The 22344-nt window shown below is 42.7% G+C and overlaps 1 protein-coding gene across 5 annotated transcripts in view; it reads left to right on the forward strand.

Annotated features, from left to right (window-relative positions):
* The first annotated feature begins 15725 nt into the window (after nucleotides 1-15725).
* Nucleotides 15726-22344, forward strand: part of ZNF516 (zinc finger protein 516) — a 100408-nt gene continuing 93789 nt past the window's right edge. For 3 of the 5 annotated variants that reach the window (XM_030265890.4, XM_030265888.4, XM_030265892.4), the window contains exon 1: nucleotides 15726-15862. The gene's annotated coding sequence lies outside the window, so the exon portion shown is untranslated. Of the gene's footprint in view, nucleotides 16007-22344 lie in introns of all 5 variants that reach the window. The other 2 variants (XM_030265891.4, XM_030265889.4) reach the window with 2 other exon arrangements.

Genomic DNA, 22344 nt, shown 5'->3' on the forward strand with positions numbered 1-22344 from the left:
CTGTAGCCTCTTACAGAAAGGAGATTCCTGGTTAGGAATTAGAATACTCTGGTTTGTCCTGGTGTAATTTGATGAACAGCTTTTCAGGATGGCTTCCAGCAACCTCCTTTTCCCTGTCCCCTGCCATTGCTTCATCTTGGTCTTGGCCCTTACTGATTTGTCCTGCCTTACAGTGAAATGGGTGAGAGAGTTGAATCCCTGGGAAAACAATAATTTATTCTGGTGTTTTCTTTTTGTTTGTCTCTTTTATCTTTCCTGGGTGTTTTTTGTTTCCAGGGAATCAGGTCCACCATCCAGCCTCCTACACAACTGGGAAAATAGTGCAGGATGGACACAGGAGGCAGAAGTTGCTGGCAAGGGTCAGAAATTGCATAAGATAGATAAAGCATCCTTCAGCTCATTGAGTTCCAGGTAACAACACCTTTAGTCCATCTGGTGACCACAGCCTGCCATGGTTATTATACCTATATATTTACCTGAATGTCTGCAACTACTTATTGCTTGCTGCTACTGAATTGTCCCTAACTCACACCAAAGCAATGTGAATGCAGAACACTGCTGCCCGACTGCTGTTTTGACTTGCTTTGCACAGCTGTAAATACAAGGTAGAAGGCAGCAAAAAATTATAAGCAGTGTAGTTGAGGACATTATAAACAATGCCTATGAGCTTCATTTGAATTTAGCTTATGTTTCTCAAGAGTCATTAATGATAGATTGCTTTGCATTCTTAGAAATGGGGGGTGGGGGTGCAGGGGGATAATATCCATGTAAATTGACACTGTTATCAAAACAACAAAAGAAATCCCTGGAGGCCATTTAGATGCTGTTGAAACCAGATTTCCAAAATAACGTTAATGTTATTCTTCTCTGTTAATGTGTTAAAGCATATATGCAAAGGTAAAGCAATAACAACAGAAGACACAAAAGTTGCATGCAAGTGATGTGCGCCGCTCTTCTCCCCCTTTCTTTGCTTCTCAAGGTACTTATATATGTGTGCTGCTCTGATGTGACTCCTTTCAAAGGAATAATTGCAGACAACAGACTTCACTCTGCTTTATTGGCAGCTTAAGGCGTTCAAGCACTGCAAGGATTAAGTCTTATATGTTGGGGGACACCTTTCTGTTTCATGTGCTTGGGAAAGCTAGTGGTTATCAGAGATGTATGAGCAGGTGTGTGACTGCCTTATAAAACATTTTTTTGAATGACTCAGTGTTTATCTTTTTATGTTCTGTCTTTCACTTAAGTTACCCTGAAAACATTTTCCCGCCCAGATACTCTTAGGTGCAAGGTTCTTTATGTGCCACCTTAACCCAACATCTCCTCCCTGTGCTCGGCTCTTTGGACACACTGCTGCCTGTCACTGCAGAATGTAATGGACAAATGCTTCTTATTCTTATTATGTTTACAATGCATTTTCCAATTACATGAGTATATAACATTTTCTAAACAAATAGTCTAATTTTCTATAGATAGGCAGCTTTTTAATAGCATGCCCCAACTGACAATTACTATACAATTCCTAAGGCCTAGAAACACAAATATGTCATTAATTTCCTAATGAAAATATCTGATCTCCTCCATGTTTCACTGTAGAAACCCCTGTCTTTTTTTCTTTTTTACTTTTCACTAAATGCAGGTAGCTGATTGTTTTGGACTATTGGAATCAATTAAATCAAAGTCCATGGGGCTTTCTACAGCTGTAGTTAATAGAGAAAGGACGAGTTCTTCCTGCTGGTTAATTTGGTTGCTGCAATGCACAGCTATTTTTATTTTTGCGTGAAAGTGAGGTTTTGAAACCTCAACAGTAAAAGATGGACTTGGCAGAAGAAAAATACTTGCTTATAAATCAGCACAAATGCAGTGTCCTGTATTTACTTTGCAGTGTGTATCTAAATTTCTATTTTGATTCAGGGACTTACCCTGACAGATTAATCTATGTTTAGTGAGAGAAAAAATTCATGCTACCTGTTTCAACAGTGAATTTGCATTAAATAGGATGGGTAAGAGGAAAGCTGAATACCCCATTTGCACATTAAAAGCTGATCATTAATCCTATATTTTAACTCTAGAACTGTCAGGAGCTATTATTTCCCAAAGAGCCTGACAGTTCAAGGGATAAACTGGAGTGGGTCCCATTATAAAGGTCTATGAATAGATGTCAGAATAGTTTGCGCATCAAACCCCAAAGGCTATTAGATGTGATACTTTAAGAATCAATTTGTAGCTAAATTAAAATTAAGGGATGTGAATCCTCAGACAGATTCTAATAAAGCAGAAAATTTAACATATAGAGAGGCATTTTAAATAAAATTAGACAGATGTAAAGAATTTTTAAAAAATGTATTATTAAGCATAAAATAACCCCCAACACTGATTTCAGCCTAGTGGTTGAAAAATTGTGCCACAGCAACGAGATCAAACAAGGAGAGGTGCTGAAATGCTGCTTTCAAAATTATGTTTTCAAGTGACTCTAGAGTAGATCAATAAGAGAGCTGATAGCTTACGAGTTTCTGAGACAAGTCAACAAACGCAAGGCAAGAAAAGAGGACCAAAGAGCTGTCTTCGTACAAAAAAATTAGTTTCCAACAGGACATCCTGCTGAGTTTTATCTGAGTTCATTAGGCTTGAAGACTGAGATCTGCTAATTCCACATGAAAAGTTCCAGACATTTGCAAAACCAAATCAAATGTGATGCTGTACTTAAGCTTGTTAAGAAGTTGAAGTTAACACTAAAACCTGCTTCAATAGGCTCTCAGGAAATAACTCTGCACAAGCTCTACCGCACTCACCCTTTCAGAAAACCAAAAGAAATCATGTAAGCTCTGTGCAGTTCATGTGACGCTTTTAAGCATCACACTAGACTGGCCCTCCAAAAAAAAAACAAATGTTGGGAGAAGAACACAATCCCACAGTATGTTGCTTCAGTTTTGTCCCAAGTGGTCTCAAATGAAGCCAGGGAATCAGGCCCAACACGTACAAATACAAGGGCAGGAGTACAGAAAGACTGACAGCCTCACTGTACCGGGAACAACTTTGTTCTCTGTAATTTATTTCTATAATTTCTTGCTCTTAGGTAGTTTATATCCTAAAGTCCTTGAAACAGGATGTGCCTTAAAAATTATACATCTTCTGTATTCTGAAAGTTAATTGTTGTTTATTATTCAAAGTAGGCTACTGAAATTAGATCTCATAAAAATGAAATGGTTCATTTCCATTTCTGAAAATGGAGCTCCTTGCATACTGAAGCTGGAAGAGGTGAAGACAAAGAGAAGTTTATTGTAGACAGTTTCCCCTGGTTGTTCTGTTAAAAGCCTGCTGAGACATGAATGGAAACCCCAAAAAACCCCTTACTCTGTACTTCACTGGTATCGGAGATTTTAATACGCAGGGAGGACAGCTGAAAGCTGTGTGCTGTGGGTTGTCTGTAATGTCTAGTAAATCATCGTCTTCAATAACTTCTGATAAGCTATTCCTGCCTTTTGTATATTGTTAAGTGCAATTAACTATTAACCCTTGTCCACCATTATTTTATTAAATCAAACAGGAGGGAAGCTATTTATAGACATGTGGATGTTTGAATGTATCAATTAAAGGAACTAAGCTCTTCACTGTGTTCTTAAGTCATGTAGACAAACTAATGTAGAAAGCTCCAATAGTGAGGATTCCAATACTCACTCTATTCACTTGACACACTTATATGTTTGCTTTATGGTATCATCTTTATTTACACAGCCACATAACTTTATTCAAATGCTTCTCTCAAAAAGAAATAATTAAATTCCTCATGAGTTTTTCTGTGGTGACCAGTTCTGCAGTATCTGAAAGCTTCATGAACATAAATTAATTTCTCTCCCTATTGGCAGTTGCTGTTGGAACTCATCCCAATGTTACTGCTCTGAGTTTGTAGTATAGTGAAATTTTGGCTTTGCCCATGTAATCTACCCTAGAATAATACATTCGAGCATGCGATAGTGGGACACTGTAGTCTATAACTGTGGATGTGGCATATGTGGTTCAGTCGGTGCTACCAGCTGTGAGAAACCTGAGCATCCTCAGTTACAGCAGAATCTTAGAATTCAGCGACTCCAATCGAAGAGGTAGCGATGGAGCATGTGCAAACTGTGATTTTTCACAGACTTATAACACAGCCAAATTTGTAACGAGAATAGCAAAAGGCAAAGCCCTAGCATAGAGAGACTTCAGATTTTTCAGACTCTGGCTTCAAATTGTGAAGGTGCTAGAACAATTCCCAGAGAAAATCCAGACTGTTTATTGATAAGCAAAACAACCTGTTTCTGTTTCAGAAACAGCTAAACAGTTTTGGCTGAAATTGTCATTAGCATTTGGGGATAAATTAGATGCTGCACAAAATGACAGCAGAAATGGCTACACTGATAAAATTTAGCTGTCTGTGAAGACAGGCTTATAAAGGTAGAGTGTCAGGCAATTTTTCCTTTTCACAGTGCACCTACACAAACATGTAATAATCTCATTACACATAATGCCGTGTGTTTGATATAAATGTGTGTGTGTATTTGCATGCAGTTGGAAATGTGCTTGTGCAAATATACACAGAGAGATCAAATGTTTTGTCATGTTCAAGATTAGCACCTATAGATAGTCACCATGTGTAATTTGGGATCAGTTATGCAAGCACACAAGCCTACTGCTCGTGAGCCACTCAGCAACAACACTACCTCCGACTGCAGTCAGAACAGGACAGTCAGGATCATAATCTTATTAAAGGAGAATAGATGCAGAAATCATGTCCTACTTTTGTTAAATGCAGCACTGCTAGGTTACATGGCTTGCACACGGTTTGAAATGCTCGTGTGTCTGGCTTGCAAAAATTATTTGATTCATTTGTTAAATTCTAAATTTTACCAGTAACAGAATTTTCTCCCTTAGGTCTATAAATCTAGGTATATATTAAAAAAGAAGAATTGTGTTTATCATCTGTAAGAAGTTCTTGTAGTCTTTTATTGCAGAGAGCCACGTGTAATCACCACAAGAGGAAACAATCCAGTTCAGCAGCAGCCTCAGCAGGAAAGCTGACTGCCAGGTGCATGAAGTGTAAGGATATCTGTGCTGGCTATGTATGCACCAAGGGTTTGATTTGCATTAAAACAGTGCTGAGTTGGAGGGAAAAGAATGGAAGAGAGGACAGGTAGGCACCTACTCCACCACTATCTCTCTGCCTGCTGAAAAGGTTTGGGTTTCACGGCAGAAACACAAATACAGAGTGAAGATAAATAATTAAAGCCTGGCATAATGGGCCAAAGTAATTTCTTGTTATCGGGAGAGTATTTGTGTGTGTGTGTGTGTGTGTGTGTGTGTGTGTGTGTGTGTGTGTGTGTGTGTGTAACAGATGAAGCTCATTTTGAAAAATTTAAATGTGTGAAAGCATTCTAGCATTTCCTCCAGTATTGGTAGAACTTGTATTACCTTGGGGAAAAAAAATTACCCAACACCACTGAGCACATGGGCTTATCTGCAACCTAATACTGTTATTGTAAGGGTTTGTATAGCTCGCTTCCTGCCTTTAGGCTTACACAACAGGATATTTAAATTACAAAGACTGAAGAAATGAGGCAAAATGATCTTGATATTAAAAATTTTCTAATTGTTCTAATGCCCCATTAAGTGAGTTGCAGAATTAATCGGTAAATACAAGGTCATTACTGGAAAAAAAATACAGGCAACCTAAAGGCAGCAAGGCAGGTTCAGGGTTTATCAGCTGTCCCTCTACACTGTGAAAAGTGTGTAACTTATGAGTATAATGGCAGCTACTACCCTTTACTACTGTTAACTGTCTGTCACTGTTTCCATTGTTAACTTCGTCTTCAGGGTTTAATATCTCACCTGTATCAAATTGTGTCAGGTCAAACCTTGGTTCACAGGTGTATCTGAATGGTACTTTCTTTTTTTTTTATAACAAAAAACCCTAAATTTTATCAACCAGAGCTGGGATGAGGACTATTTTTTAATAAATGATATTATTTTATTGATATTGATATTTTTTCCTGTTCACTTCCCAAATCTGAGCACAAACATTTAACTTTTCACTCCCTTGACTAATTTTGCTAATATTCAGTTTGTGTTGACAGAAATATTTTTATCTTGGAGATCTTTATCTGAATGGGTTCTTCCTTCTTATGCTTTCCTTATCTACCATCTTGGAGCACTGCAAGAAAACCTCCACTGTGCAGCATACACGTTTTTTTTTTTCTCTGGTGCATGTTTGGGACAGAGTTTCTGTTCTATTCACAGTATACTTATTCTCTTTTAGCTGGGTGACTGACTCTGGTTACACAGCCAACTCAAAGAAGATGCAAAACTGCTTTCGGCGGAGATCACTGAATGGATATAACCCTTGCTAGGTGAGGTACAAATGCCAAAACACAATTCCAAGCACAGGTACCAAGCATGACTGTGCCACGGTTTGCTCTGCTAGGGTCAGCAAAGGTCTCAGGGTATTTCATTACAGCAGTAGTGAGCACAGCTCTTTGAAAGTACTGACCCATTTTGCAGCAACAAGAAAATAAGGCTCAGAGAGGAGAAAAACTGGCTTAGGCAGTGTGTGGAGAGTCCTCCTCAAACCCAGTATATATGGCTGCAATGGGAATCAGATCCAGCAAGGTGCTTTGGGAGCAGGGCAGAGTTATTCTTGCATCCCCTGCCGCAGCAGCTTCAGTGACACCCAGGGAGAGGGGACCATGGCACACATCACCCTGCTGACAGGGAGGTGCAGATGCAGCCACAGGCAGCCAGTAATTGCCTGGGATTGGGAGCAGCCACATCACCTTTGCTCAGTGGTGCAGTCCTTCCCCTCTCCCCACTTACCTGTGCTGCATGGGGTGAAGAGAGAAGGAGTCCTACGAACACTTGATAAGGACTAAGTATCCACTCGTGAGCAGTTTGAGTGAATAACTGAATATTTGGATTAATAACTGGATTTCTTAACGTGTTTTGCATTAGTCATGAAAAAAAGAAAAAGGCATAGTACATGGATAAATGTAAGTTACTCATGGGTTTATGGGCCCTAAGGTCAGGGAGTCAAGGACTCCACAATAGCTTTGATAGTTACGCTCTTCCATTCATATCTTTGATTAAGTTTAAGTGTAAAACTCATGGAATTTCCCATTAACTGTACATCTGAGGAAATTGCTGAATGCACTTATGCAAGTCCAGATAAGAAATTTAAGTTATACAAACTAGTCACACATCTCCTTGCTTTTGATAAAGCAGAAGAAGGACAGAAGGATTGTGTGCTAAATAAATGACATTAGATGAAGTAATGCCTTTTTTGGACATTTTCCACTTTGCATTTGGAAGTCGGGAGCATCTGGAAAACCACATTTTTTGAAATATGGTGGGAAATGATTAAATAAGAATGTTCCTGTCAGTCTCTTGCGTGCAAATCTTGCAGGGTCTGGAAATTACCAGTGAACTTTGGAGAGAATTTTACCCTTAATATGGACTAAACACATTTGGTAGTCAAGGAGAAAACACTTGGCTACCAACCAAGCAAATACTTCCTTTTAAAAATGTTCTAGTGTGCAAGTGAAAAATGAGGTCATTCATGCAAATATCCCATTCACCAGCACTTTTTTAATAACCAGATTATGGATACTATGCCTGCCCTACAGCAGAATGGCATGAACTTAGTAGAAAACTCTTGAACATAAACTTAATGTTGATATATATTCCTTGCAGAAGCACTTTTGAATGAAGTAAGGAGTGTGGAGAGGTAGTGTTATTGCTCTGGCAAGTAGCTTTCTCCAAAAAGCAAAGGTGGGAGCACAGAAGGCTCCAGAAGCAGGTGTAGAGCCAGGCAGTGGGTAGCCAAAGCTACTGGCTTAGGCCCAGGTCCCACAGCACAGCTCCTGGCTGTGACCTCCACAGCCACCCCTCTTTGGTTCCTGCAGCTTAGGGCAGCAGTTCACGTTCATCTGTTCACAGCAGCTTCCAGTTGCTGGCCTCTCACAGACTTGGCACTGGACCCACCATAACATTCACTGGGGTTACAAGGCAGGAGGAGAGCACTTCCAGAGGGCTCCTGGCCTCTCTTCACAGCCCATTGACCCCTTCTTTCCCCTTATGCCTCATGGTGTCTCTCCTGTGGACTACAGATGTAGATGCTTGTGTCGTGTCAGTTCTACCTGGTGGAGCCTTCAGAGAGTTAAGCACCAAATGGTGAACCCAAGTCTCTTAAATTCTGTAACAAAGTAAACAAACAAACCAACACACACTTTAGCCTTAGTAACACCAATTGGAATTTACAGCATACACTCACATGCATCCTTCTTCTCTGGAGAAAACATTGGCTTGGACAATACTAACAGCATCATTCTGCGAGCATTTTTGGCAGCGTTGTTACCACAGCTATTTTGCAACCTATTATTTTTATTACCCCACCTTCCATCAAAATAAATAGGGTCCTGGACTCCTTAGATGATAAAGGGATTTGGCATTAATTGTTCTTAGGGAAAAATACGTGGAGTATTACACAGCAACATTCTTCAGAGCAATAAAAGTATGACTGGTGGTATGTCTTGCATTGCAAGAACACTGTCATGCTAGTGATGTGAATTGCAGATCTATTGCATTTGACTTTATAAAGCATAACCTTTTGATAAAGCCCCTAGGAGCAAACAGGATGTTTGCACCACTGATATTAATGGGATCCTTTGCAATAAAAACAGTTCTTGGGAATTTTTTGGACAGCAGAAGGAATCTAAGAGTTACTGGCATATGTGATAACTGCTTTATTGAGTGAGTACGTCTCTGCTTTTGTCAGAGAAGCAAATGAAAATGTAAATAGAAGGAAAAAAAAACAGATAAGGTATTGCTCCACAAGAACATTCAAAACAAAGGAGTATCTTCCAAATAGCCTATTCTCTTCAGGAAGCTAGATAAGTGTTTTAGAAGAAAAGTGCTGCTTATTCCTGAACGAGGCACCCACATAGGGAGCTGCTTTAGTTTGGTTATTCTGCAAACAATTCCGATAGCAAAAGCTCTGCCAGCCGGCTTCCTTGGAGAGGAGGGGGGAGGAGGTCTTCACTACATTAGGAGCCTTTTGTTGGTCTGATATGGCTATATTCCCCATCACACTGGTGTTCAGCAGGGTTTCCAGGATGAAACAGAAATCCAAATAGAAATCCAAATACCCCTTTCTGTCTGCTTGAAAGTTTGTTCTGATTTGAACAGAATTTGTGTACTTACCAGACAATTGAATAGTGTAGTTTAACACTCAGCCTTTTCTGTGCTCGTTTTAAAACACACAGGGGGGAAAGCAAGGGGGATTATACCGTAGGAAACAGAGAAGCAAAAGTGCACTGCATATGACTAAAATATCTTCAAATCCTTGCTACAGAAGTTTCTCAAAACCTTGCCGTCTCTAAGTAAGGTCTTTGTTGACATGAGTGCCTTGCTTGTTACTGAATGCTCGGGGTTTATTAGCTTTGGAGTTTAACGAGGGGAAAAAGGCAAATGCCTCACAAAATCTGTGGTGGACCAACTTCCCTAACTCACTCCTGTCTTTCAAACGCTATGAAAGCAACAAATAAGACACCGCCTTCAACTTGTTGTTATAAGTCAGGATAATTTTATGCTGATAATTTTATGCTAATGATCCGGGGTGTTTGTTTCAGCCTCATTGTCTCACTAGAACAAATTCTGTTGGTTGATTTGTGGATCCAAATGTGAAAAAAGGAATCATGAATTTTGTGTGATTTATGGGGAAATTAGAAAAATAGCCAATTTGGCATAAAATTGTGCAGGGAAGAAAAATGGTCTATCAGCAATAAAAGAAACAGTGGAAAGTTTTTGGAAGAGTTCCTTTTCTCAAAATAATTTTTCCCAAAATTCTGCATATTTATTATGACTTATACTGTTGCAAACTACTGCAGTTTCAGATGTAATCATTGTACTTTTACTAATTTTTAATTTATGCCAGTTCAGAAATACAGGCTGGCACACAGAGTTTCAGGAGTAGCAGACACACAGCAATATCTTAGCTACCCACCCCAATCTAGTATTCCCTGATTTTAGTTTAGGATGTGGGCAGTAGTGCAATAAAACTAGGCTAATGACACACATTTCTTATTTGAATGAGATCCAGAAGATAGAAAAAAGGTTTGGGAGCTTATGAATGCTGAGTTTTTGTTTGGCTTACTGAAAGGTTAGAAGGCTCTGGCAGACTTTTACTCCAGCCTGTGAATGGATCTGTGTGGATGAACCTCGGTGTATGTTGCAGCATCTCTGCAGTGAGGCAATAAACTCTGGGATTTAGGCTCTAAAGCATCTCTATTTCTCATCTGCAAGTTCCTGTGTGCTTTCAGCCAAGTAACTATCTGATGCTGGTTAACTTTTACTGTTCCTTCTGCTGCTCGTCATTGCTGATCCACATCCGAGTGCTTATGGCATATTATGTTACAGCCAACCAACTAACTTCCTCTCAAACATGTTACTTCTACTCTGTTGCTTGTGATATTGATGGCTGTTTTGACCTTTGCAGTTCTCTAATTACTGAAGCCTTAAAATAGTACACATCAGGTAAAATATTCTCTTTTTGAAGTTCCTTTTTCCTCGCATGCCTGAGCTGAAAGACCATATAAACTAAGATTATTCAACCACTTTAGACCACTGCACAGAATGTCAAGGGAAATTTTGTTAGCGAGGACAAGTGACTGTTTTGTTCCACTTTTACTTTTGAGGTATTTTTCACTCAGCAGAAGATAGTACAATGATGTATTTTCCATGCCGTCCCATAAATCAATTAAATTCTTCTCCTTGCTAAACTCCAGAAATGAACCTTTGTGAAAATATTTTTTTTCTGTAGTCCTTTATTTAAAGTTTGTGTAACAGCCCCAGATAACACATTGCTTAGAGCTGGCAACCAATTTCCCCAGTTTTACCAAGCGGCACATTCGCCGTAACATCACAGGCCATTTTTAGCTATTGTACGTCTTTGTCTGGTCCAGTCAGAAAAGCGCACAAGCACTCCAGTACTATCAGTTATGCTTGGAGGAACATAAGAAGGGTGAGGGGGAGGGGAGAGGAGGCGACACAAACTCAGAAATACCCCATTTTTCTGCTTTGGGAGAGCGTAGCCCGCTAACAGCCAGGTCCAGCCTGCCAAAAAATCAGCGTACTGCAGTATTACTATCAGTAGACAGAATGGAAAAACCCAAGCCACAGAAATATACCCTCCCAATGATCTCTGTCTCAAAGGAAAAAAAAAATCTTTAAAGTCACATCCTTATTGAATTTGTCTTCCTTGAAATTAGTTCTACTTTGTGGCCTAGTTCTTTTTTTATTTCTGAACCTATTATGGGCCACATCTGTGGAGTCTGATCAACTATTCTGAAACCAGCTGCTGCTGAGATTCTTTCAGTTAAACTGAAATTAAGAACAGGTTTGTGGGCTTCCTACCTGCTGTGAAGCCGTGATGTAGTTTATAAAATTACGTATGGGTGAGAAAATCTGACTGCCAGGGCTGAAAAAGTTGGTACATTTAGCATGAACCTAAAATAGCCATGTATGCTGAAGCTGTACTTATTTGCGATATTAACTTTTTCTGCTCTCTGCCTCAGTGTCATTCTAAAAGCAATATTGGATAATTTGGTTTAAAAAAAATGTGGGTTTGAGAGGATCAGAGGCCAAAAAATCAAAATCAGGCTATATCCTAGCAACTGCGTTGGTGGTAGGGGCAAATATGTAAGACATTAGAGTTAAAAACGTTGATTCTTCAAGAAAGTTCTCCAGATTATTTCCGCTATAAGGTAAAGCTCATTACATGCCATACATGAGATGATGGAAACAAACACCAGTCATCTTTTATCATTGATGCAATTACACTGATAGCAAGGGGACAACTTGTATGAGTAGAAAGTAAAGAGGTTATGACCACATCCTGACACCTGATTCAATTTGTCAACAGATATGACCAAGTTGCTTATTGCTGTTACACATTAATAGACATGTCAGATCGTAAAATATGCCCACCTCTCCAAATGGAAAAATATTTTCAAATCCTTTCACTAGATTTATGTCTGACAAAATTACAGGGTGCAAGAGCTTGACCTCAATCCATGCAAACCTGGGGTACGCTGTTGTGCAAAACTTTGGTGGGTGGGGGTGTGTTTTCATAGTACAAACTCTGGAAGCAGCCTGACACTGCACAGATACTGAGGCATGGTTTGAGAGGAGAGAAAGATTGTTGTGGTGCACCTCAAAAATCAATGTATTTAATCCAAGTTTATAAGCTTGTTATTAATTTGAAACCATTTTGTTTCAGAGTGGAATTTATGCCATCCACAGAAACTCTGGAAGCACACCAGTTTAGAATGGTCCATTTTCACTGGAGTCAGTGAAATTTAAAAGCATTTAAAAGCATTTAAAAGCATTACTGGGACTGCTTCTGTGTGATGATCTGCAGACATAGATGGGTATTAGAGCTGCCTGTGCCTTCCAGTTTGTAACTTCTGCACGTGTGTTTTGTATTTCCAGATATACCAAGAAAATGTCTGGTTTAGAATGTAAAGAGTAATACAAAATCATTTGTCATCAGTTTGTGCGCTCTTTTTTCTGACCAAGCACAGTTTGAGAGCAAAATCTGTCTTATATTTAAATAGAATTTCAAACAGATTTGTAATAACTGAAAATATTAATTGGCACAAACCCTGAGTAATTCTGAGCAAGCACACAGAAAAAGAGACTGACTTCCCTAGATTACATTTCACAGACTGTATTTGTGTATGTGACATGTAACACACACATATGCACACACATATACATGAAATGTAATCCAGACTTGGCTTGTTTGCCTGTCTTGAAGTATTTATCTATGCTTTCAGCCTTGCTTTTACAGAGATGGCCTTTTTCCTCAGTACTCTACCACAGTTTCTCGGGAACCTTTTCTTATCTAAACTTCCACCAATCACTCCTAAGGCTAAGTTATGCAGACAAGTCATCACACAGAATTTCATCAAACTGCCATTTTCCCTAACTTGAGAAAGCCTGGTCCCAAATGCTGAACAAATAATTTATTAGACCATAGCAAAAGTAAATAAATGCTTTCCTGCTCCAAATATTTCATTAGCCAGAATTATTATACATGCAAGTCTATAAATAGTAAAACACGTATTGAGCCATTAATATCGCTGACATTCTCATACAAAATACTGTAATTTAAAGAATTTGAAACTGGAGGACATCTCCTGGAAGATTTCTGGCAAAGATAAAATGAGTAAACTGTCTGCAAACAAATTAGTCACCCAAGGAAATGGTACACTAGTAACGAATTGAAAATTAAGAACATAACCTCTACCTGAAATTTCTAATGACATAGATGATACTATACAAATATATCCTGCATCTCTTTTGAGTCTATAAATTCTTACACTGTTTCAGTTTTGCTTTTAAAACCCAGAAGTGCTGGTCTCAGCAGAAGAAATGTGAGAAAATCTCCTATTTAAAATTACATGGACAGAGGAACTCTGCTGGTGACTTTCCGTGAAATTAATATACCGCTTGATTGTTTTTAAGGTCTCTGCATCTTCTGAATTTTTAATTGCCTTTCCATTAAAGTGGAATACCCCTTGCCTACTAAGCTTGAGAATGGGTGCTGCAGTCCTTTCACTCCTGTAGCCTACTATTTTCTTACGGGAACATGGAGTGTAAGACTGGGCCCTATGGAAGCAAATATGGAAAATATTAAGCATTTTAAGCATTACTCTGTCAAGTAATAGAGCAAGCACTGTGTTCTGTATTCTCATGTTTTACTGTCTAAGGAAAAGAATCTGCACAGACTCCGAGAGAAAAGGAGTAGGTCATAAAAATCACATTTTTAGGTAGAGGAGTTGAGAAGTCTCATGCACCTTTCATTGCTCTGACTTGTCAATTTTCACCATATGGAAATTGTTAGCTTAATACTGTAGTTCTAAATACTGCCCAGGAATGCTGATTTATAATGGATTTCTTACTCTTTGTGTAAAGAAATGTTAAAGTACTATATAAACTGTGATTAGAGAATCTACACACTTGTGTGATCCGCCTGGGGTGGATTCTTCAGGCTCAGAGAGGTGACATCTGCCCTGGTCCATTCACAGGTAAATATGGCACCAGTGAACTCGGAATTCCCGCAAAATGATGTACTTCTGGAGTAACTGGGAACCCAATTTGGCCAGCAATTGCAAAAGTGTGCAGGAAAGATGCTGATGCATAAGGGACAAAATCCAGACATTCCAGATGCATTATTTTCTATTGAGGCACTTAAAGACACCATATTAATGTAATGAAGCTGTTTTTGAAGAATAGGCAACGTGCATTTTTTAAAGTCCGTCCTCTCTATATTTTGACCAGCTGCTATGCACGTCTAGTTATTTTTTTTTTCTGTAAATTAGAATTAAATTTGATTGTCCCAAATACATCCCACTCAGCCATTCATGCTGAAAGCAGCAACAATTGTCAATGACCTTTAACACGCCTGCTATACAAATTAGTGCAGATCATTAATCACACATAGCTTACATTTTATGATTCGTGTATCCTTCATTACCAACTTTCTCCTCTCGCTCGCTGCCCCCTACCCCCACCCCGTCCCTTTATTCTGAGGGTTCTTGTAATAAGCACTGGAAAGGGCAGGATTTAAAGCCTCCCCCCGCGCCAATTTTGTTTTCTTCTCCTTGCCGGAGCAGTTCGCATCCCAAATACAAGACGGAGGGAGGGCGGAGCGGGGCCGGTGCGCCCAGGAAGGGCCGGGGGCAGGGGGGCGACTCCGGCGGGGAGCTCAGAGCCGGGGTGCCCGGGGGCAATGGGGTTCTGCCAGCCCGGGGCGCCAAGATAACACCGTCCCTCCGTCAAAAGAAGCGCTCCGTGTCAATTGTACGTCATCGCACATCATGAGACAAAGAAAGAAAGAAAAAAAAAAAAAAAAAAAAAAAAAGGGCTCCATCCACACCCTTGATGTCTAGTACCGAGCGTTAAATTAGGCTTCCCAGCCATAGACTAAACACACTCCCCTGGCCTGTGGCACACACAGATTTGGCGTGATTAAGCCGGGCTTCACAAACAGGCAGGAAAACAAGAATTCAACTTTTCAGCCATGGGGGGGGGGGGGGGGGGGGGGGGAAGAACAAGGAGGAATTTTTGGTTGCTTATTTTTTTTTTCTTTCTAAAGCCATATGGCAGATTGATTTGTTCGGAGGTCTTTCAACTTCCCCAGCGTGGCTGTTGAACAGTATTCCTCTTTGATCTTGATTGAGGACTTTAATGTTGTTGTTTCTGCGCATTTCAATAGATCCATAAATATTTTACCAGTGGAATTCGCCCAAAAAAAAAAAAAAAAGAATAAAAAGAAAAAAATAAAAGTTTCTCATAGAAATGCATCTGGGGCAACTCCAGCCCGCACCTTTCACAGCGGAGGAGGTACGTGGGAACCGGGGCGGCGGTGGGCAGAAGCGCCACTCCGCGCCCGCACAACACGGCGCCCGCCTTCCTTCCCCCCGCTCTCCCGCAGCGCCGGGGGCGGCGGCACCCGCGCCCCAACTTTGCCCCGCGCAGACAATGGTCCCCGGCGTGTGCTGCGGGCTCGGCACCGGCCACAGCGGCGCGGCCGCCGGGGGACGCGCGGCGGCGGCGGCGGCGGCGGCGGGGCGGGCGGGGCACGGGCGCGGCGGGGGCGGTGCGCGGGCGCGGGGCGCGGCGGGGGCCGGCGGGGCCGCCCCCGCCCGCGCCAGTGGAGCCGCTCGGCGGATCATGTGCAGCGCGGCGCCGCTCGCATGCGGCGCGTGGTTTCACCTTCAGAGCGGCACGGCGCGCCCTTCCCCGAACGCTGCCGCCGCCGGCCGCGCAGGAGGTGAGGGGCGGCGGGGCGGGGAACGGCCCGGGGGGCGGGGGGTCCTCGGGCTGTGCCCCTGCGGGGAAAAAAATACCCCTCAACTTCGCGCCTCCCCCCGGGTACGGGGACCGTCCCCCCGGTCGTCGGAGCAGCTCCAAAATGGTAACTTTGCGCTGTTCCGCGAGGAGGTCGGGTTTGCTGCAGTGGTGGTGCCGGGGGGTGGGGGAGCCCTGCGGGCTCCGGCAGTCTTTTGGCTTTGTACGCTCCGTCAGGGGCGTTGAGGGGAGGCGGATTGCGATATTAATCCATTAAGAGACAAAGAACAAATTGCCGCACTTTAAAGTAAAAAGCTTCGGCTGAAGAAGGTGGGTGATGGGTCGTCGAGCCCCGAGTAGCCACTTCAATTATTAACAGTGGGTTGTTCCCCCCCTTTCTCCCCCCACCCCTGCAAATATTGATCCGGCGTGTGCGTGAAATGCCCGATCTGGGGCTGTGTCCGTGTGTGTCCCCCCTTGTTTGCGAGTCGCTCTCGGTTCCGTGGCGAGTCGGTCGCTGCGTGATCCCCGTTAGAGAAGTACACAGTTTATCAAAGGAAGTTGGGGGTGGGCGGGCAGAGAAAACAATTATTCACATATAGACAGCGAGGAGGACTCGGAGGACAATGTCTCCGTAGCGATTATTTCCAGAAGAGGAAAAATAGCCCGTTTGATGCGGGTGGGGTGGGGGGAGGGAGGCAGGGAGTTTAATGTACATGTTAAAAAAAAAAAGGTGGGGAGGGGGTCGAGAGGAGGGAAGGAAGGGGAGAGAGATAAGGAGGGAGAGAAAAGAAGAATAGAAATAACGCAGTTCCAGACATTTTGTGCTATAAAAGCTTTCCTCCTCCTCGTCCCTCCCTCCCTCCCCCCATTACTATCTTCGGTGATCATTAGCATAGCGCCGAGTCGCGATCCTAATGCGAATTAAGCACTTGGGCAAGTTGAGGAAAGTTTGGATGGGTAAACTTTGCTATGAGGGAAGAAGGTGGGGTGCTAAAACTGGCAATACGTGTGGGGAGGCGGGTGGAGCATGACAGCCGGCCGTTGTTTTTCCCCTCAAACCAGCTAACCTCTGCAATTAGCTGCTGGAGACAAACCCTGTGTTTTAAGCCGAAAAGTGTCGGTTTGGAGTCAGCACCATTTATTAGGAGCGTTAATAAGTTCCCATCAGCAGACAGGGATCTTCTGGGGAATGCGCATTGTGTGTGCCCACATCTTATCCTTTACAGTACCCCTATAGATACGGAGGCGCTCGGTTACTGGACGTGCAAGTATAATTTTGCTCGGACTATTTTCGAAACATTAATTCTGTTCTTTATTTAATCCAGATGCAGGGTTCCCCTCCCCCCCAACCCCCCCCCCCCCCCGCATTTGCTGCCTTATTGTTGGGTGTACATTTTCTGAAAAGGCGACTGGTGTAACCTGTGGAATTTGAAATGCAAATAAAAGCCTGTGGGAGTTGAGGCAGAACAAATCAGCATTTATAAAGTGAAAAAGATTTAATGTCTTTGAAACCACTGCGAGATTTATTATTTTTTTTTTTTTAATAAGAACTGAATCGTGACGTCAAGTCGTTTGGACAAGATTTTAAATTTTTTTTTTTTTTTAATGCCTGAAACGTGGGTATGTGAAGTGCTTACAGGAAAAACAGATTACAAGATTAACATCTGTTAACATGATCGTTTATCTCCAGCCAAAAATAGGTCAGTCCTTTCTTAAGGAAACACGATTGCTGGGCGCATGATTAAATAATGAAATTAGGCTGATGAGTTCATAAATTAGACGCTGTGTCGACGTGCGTTAGGATCCGACCTGTGACAAAAATATGTAATTCGCGGTCCGCCGGAGAGCGGTGCGGGGTCAAAGTCCCTTTTTGGGGAGAGGCGCAACTCTCTCGCCGCCTCCTCCTCTTCCTCCTCCCCATCGCTGGGCGCTCCTCGCCGCTCTCCCCCTCGCACCCAGCGTCTCCCCCGGCTGGGAAGCCGAACTCTCCCAGCGAGCAGAGAAGTTTCCTCGGAGGCGGAGGGACGCGGGGGTGCCGCGGTAAAGGGGGGTGGGGGAACGGGGCCGGACGGACGCCGAGCCGAGCCCCCGCCCGCCGGGGCCCCGCCTCGCCGGGGCGGCCCTGGCCCGCGGGCCCGCCCCTGCCACCGCCCGGCCCGGCCCCGCTCCGCTCGGCCCCGGGGTGTCGGGGCGCGGCGAGGTGGGACGGGGAGCCGCCGTGCCGCCGCCTTCCCGCGACCTTCCTGCTGCCCTGCCCTGCCCTGTCCTGTCCTGGCCTGCCCTAAGCGCACCCCCAGCCCGCCCCCATTCCTGCTGTCCCCTCGCCGTTCCCCCCGCAGCCCTGGGATCCGGCGTTTTTTTGGAAGCGGGTGCAAAAGTGCCTTTATGGAAAAGCTCGCCGGGCCTGGCGGGGCCATCGGCATTTTGATTTTTGTGGGGTTTATTTTAACATTTTTATAATTTTGAGGCGGATTTGCCGGTTTCTGGAGAGTCTCTCCCCAAAACTGGAGGCTGGGCGCCGTGCTCAGGGCCGGCTCCTCGGCGGCCGGGGAGAGGTCCCAGCAGCCCGCCCGGCGAAGGGCCGCTGCGCTTTGGCCCCGTGCCACGGACTTTATTTCATGCTTGCTGCGCTAAATGAGTTAACAGCCAAAGGGTTTTTCATTAACTCGACTTGGCAACCGTGTATTTCGTTAGTTTCTCCCCCCACCAACACCCCCCCACCCAAAAAAAAAAAAAAAAAAGGTGTAATTTTAAGCAAAAACTGAGTGGCATAATATGGGTTGATTCTGATTTGGGAGGGGGAATATTTTTCAAAATCTAATGTCAGATTTCCCTTGTGCCTCCATCCCCGGGCATGGTGTGTGGGTGGGATGATAGCCGAGAGTTTTATTTTGTGAGATGTGTTGTGTGTCCTGATTTTTGACCATTACTTTCCAGCAGTGTTTTAAGGCCCTGTGTGTCCTGGGCCAAGCAGGAGGATGCTGACCCTGTGGCAGGGCAGTGACCTTCAGCTGCCCCCCATCAGCCCTGCGAGGGCTGTGTGGATGGGGCTGGGGGAGTGCGTACCCACGCATGCTGGGGAGCTGGGTGCTGCATGCCGGGCAGGTGCATGCAGGGCCAGGAGGGGTGTTGCGGCAGGTGGATAGGAGTGCGTGTGCACAGATGCAGGGTAGGGATGGGGTATGTTGCATTGCTGCATGGGAGCCAGATGTGTGTGCCTCTAGGTGCTGCTGGGGATGTGTATGCAGGGCAGAATGGCAGAATGAGGCTTAAATGGCTGCGGGGTGAGGGAATGCTTAATCGAATGCTTCAGATGTGTGTGTGTGTGCACCTGCCCCCGAGTTTGTGACTGTGTCCCGTGGGCAGGTGTGGGAAGTAGTGTATGTTGGACTCTCTAGTGAGGCCTGCATGTGCTTACCCCCCAGGCTGGCTGCTGCCAATGGGCCAAAAATAACAGCATTGTAGGAGATGTTGGCTGTTTTAGGGAGTCGCAGTGCCAGGGAGAGGTGTTAATGATGAGAGCAGAAGTTTCATCTCGGTGGGGAGTATGTTGGTAGTTTTGCTCTAGGAGTTTGTCCGTGGCAGCTGGCCGGAGGAGTTGTCTGTCAGTAAATGTTGTTGCTTTGTTTCTCTGCCCAAGTGTCCTTCACTTCTGTCACAGCAAACCCACCATCATCAGCCTGGTCATCTGCTACTCTCTGTATCCCAGCTTTGTCCCACCAGGATGGGTACAGTGGTTTTTGGAGCTTTCCCCTGTTGAAACTAGAAGCTGAAGTTTCATAGGAGCACCTGTGATGTAATTAGTATCAAGGTGCAGATATTCCAGGAGACATCTTCAGTTTCACAAGAGCAGCTGCCATAGCCATCTTGAGTGAACTCTGTATAATAAAGTCATTTGCGTGGGGCTCTGTGTTACTTGCCCAAGCACACCTTTACTAGCTGTTTGTGTAAAGTGGTTTTTAGCTATCTCTAGAAATTCTTGCCTGGGGTTTGTTTTCAAGCCTTTAGTTCCTGTAAAGCTGAGGGGTGTTGAAGTGACACCTAGTTAGTGATAAGTACTGTGGAGTCTGTGTGAACAATAGGGCATTATAGCCGTTCCTCTAAACTCTTAGATTAATATGCAAAGATAGTGCCTACAGAAAGGAGAGAAAAAATAAAGCAACAGTGAGAATGACATTGTCCTAAGGAATGATCTAAAACATGTTTAAAGAAAGGAGTGGTCTTTGTTAGCACAGCACCCATCTAAGCTTAGCAGGACCTTCTAAACTCCTGTACCAGACAAACTATGTTTTAGTCCTTCCATGAATGTGAATGAGTATTTCTCTGTGCATCGTAGAAAAGAGTTTACATCACTAGGATGAAATCTACCTACTGTTACTTGCAAGTGTCCTCAATAACTCTGCCTAGAATGGAGCAACATTTTGTAGATTAAAGTTTTCCCGTGGCAATGACTAATGTATTAACTTAAAAAAAATAGGTTCATTGTATGATTTTATAATTGGTCATAGTATCACGCTGTCACCAAGATTTAATAATAGCAATTATCAGTACAGAAGCGTTCATTGAAGGGGTTGGAAACGATTGTGCCATTGTTCTGAATCTCTGCCTATTGGATTGATTGTCATTTTAGCAAAGGAGGATGTTTATGTCTTAACATCTTACAGATCACCTTCAGAAGCAGGGCTGTTGGCTTCAGTTGACTGAAAAATGCATAACCTTTAAAATGCACAAATGCCACCCTACTGTGGGTGCTTACACCAGAGGGGGCAGCCTAGAAGAGTATCCTCATAGAAATGGTCTACTCACCAACTTTTGAGAATTTTGGACAGTGTGTTTATTTGGATTTTTTTGCAAAGGTCTTTGTGTGCGGGTGACTTCAACAGTTACCTTTAGTTACCTATAACTATTGTCTTATACAGTTTCATATATATATGAAACTGTATATATATACATATATTCATATATATATATATATAGTTATAATTGCTGATAAGTATTATCTGTCCATAGTTACCTATATTTATAGTTATCTATAGTTACCTAGCTATAGTTTTCTGTGATTAAGATCTGATGAGTTGTATGCTGAGGTCCCATCTAATGAAGGGTACCTATATTTAATAAGATCCAAAACCTGTCAGCTTGGAAAGGCCTAACTTCTACGAAGGCTTCAGTTCATGCCAAGAACTTCCAGAACTTCTCTGGGATTACATGCAGTATACAGAATGATCCAGTGCATAAGCTTTTGTAGAGACCAGTGATGAAGTCTGCATATGTGTGCTTAAACTGGAAATCTGGGTTTGACTATGCTGTTTCTTAAAGTCATCAAAATAGTAAGCCGAAATGCAAAGTGATTGCATTTTGCAGGAAGCAACTTGTCCAAGCTTGCAAATTTCACAAGAAAAGTGCCTAAATTTTTGAGATGCAAGTATGAATTTGTAGATACATACCTTTTAAAACTGAATGGGCATTGAATTTCTGCACAGAAAGGATAAATGGACTTACTGCTGTTTTTCACAACCATGTGGTGTTCTTTAGTTGGATAAGAGCATGTGCAACCATCCTAAAAATTGACTTGTTGCGTGCGAATCCATTGCTGACCGATAATGAGCACCTTCCACTCCTATTGACTACTGGGAGTTGCATGAGGGTGATTCTGGGTGGAATTACAGTTTATATGCGTATCTGAAATCCTTAATTATACTGGCAGTTAATAAACCAAAACTTATTTTGGTAATTTTTTTCCCTTTAGCTATAAGCTTAATCTAGATACCTAATCACAGAGTGGCAAAAAAGTCACATTTATTTGATTAGATATCTGCAATATAAATATTTGAAACTTGAAGCAATGTTGCTTTTTCAAAGCAGACATCTTACATGCTGCAAATATTTATACACTTCAGTGCTAGGATAAAGCTGTTCTGACTCAGACATTGAAGGCAAAATTCTGTTTTTCAGTTACCCACTGTAACTGCACAGAAATACTGTACAGTACTCAGGAGTTAGGACGACTTAACAGCAATATTTCTTCGCTGTCACTTCTATGTTAAAAGTAAGTGGGACTTCCTTGCCTTTTCCAGCAGGAACAATTCTAGTAAATACTATGTTAGTGAGCCCACATTAAAACTTGCAAGAGGATTATGGTCCAGGTAGTTAACGCTGCCACTTAGGCTTTCATTAGGATGATGACTTCATTACAAATGTTTACTTTCATTACCTAACTGTTAGTCAGCAAATGTTTAGTCTCTTGATCTGCTGAACCTGCTTTGCCATTTGAAGCCAGCGAGCTCTCTTTTTTTTGGTGTGATGATTACTCAAAGCTGGTTGTTCATTTTTTGATGTTGTTTACATCTTGATTACCTGGAGAGGCCCATCAGCGTTGTTGCACACTTGGTGTTAGCAGTTTTTCCTTGCATTCCTGAAACTGCATTATGGCAACGGTGCTTGTGCAAAGAACATGGAGCA

This window comes from Taeniopygia guttata, chromosome 2, assembly GCF_048771995.1.
Source record: "Taeniopygia guttata chromosome 2, bTaeGut7.mat, whole genome shotgun sequence".
NCBI lineage: Eukaryota > Metazoa > Chordata > Aves > Passeriformes > Estrildidae > Taeniopygia > Taeniopygia guttata.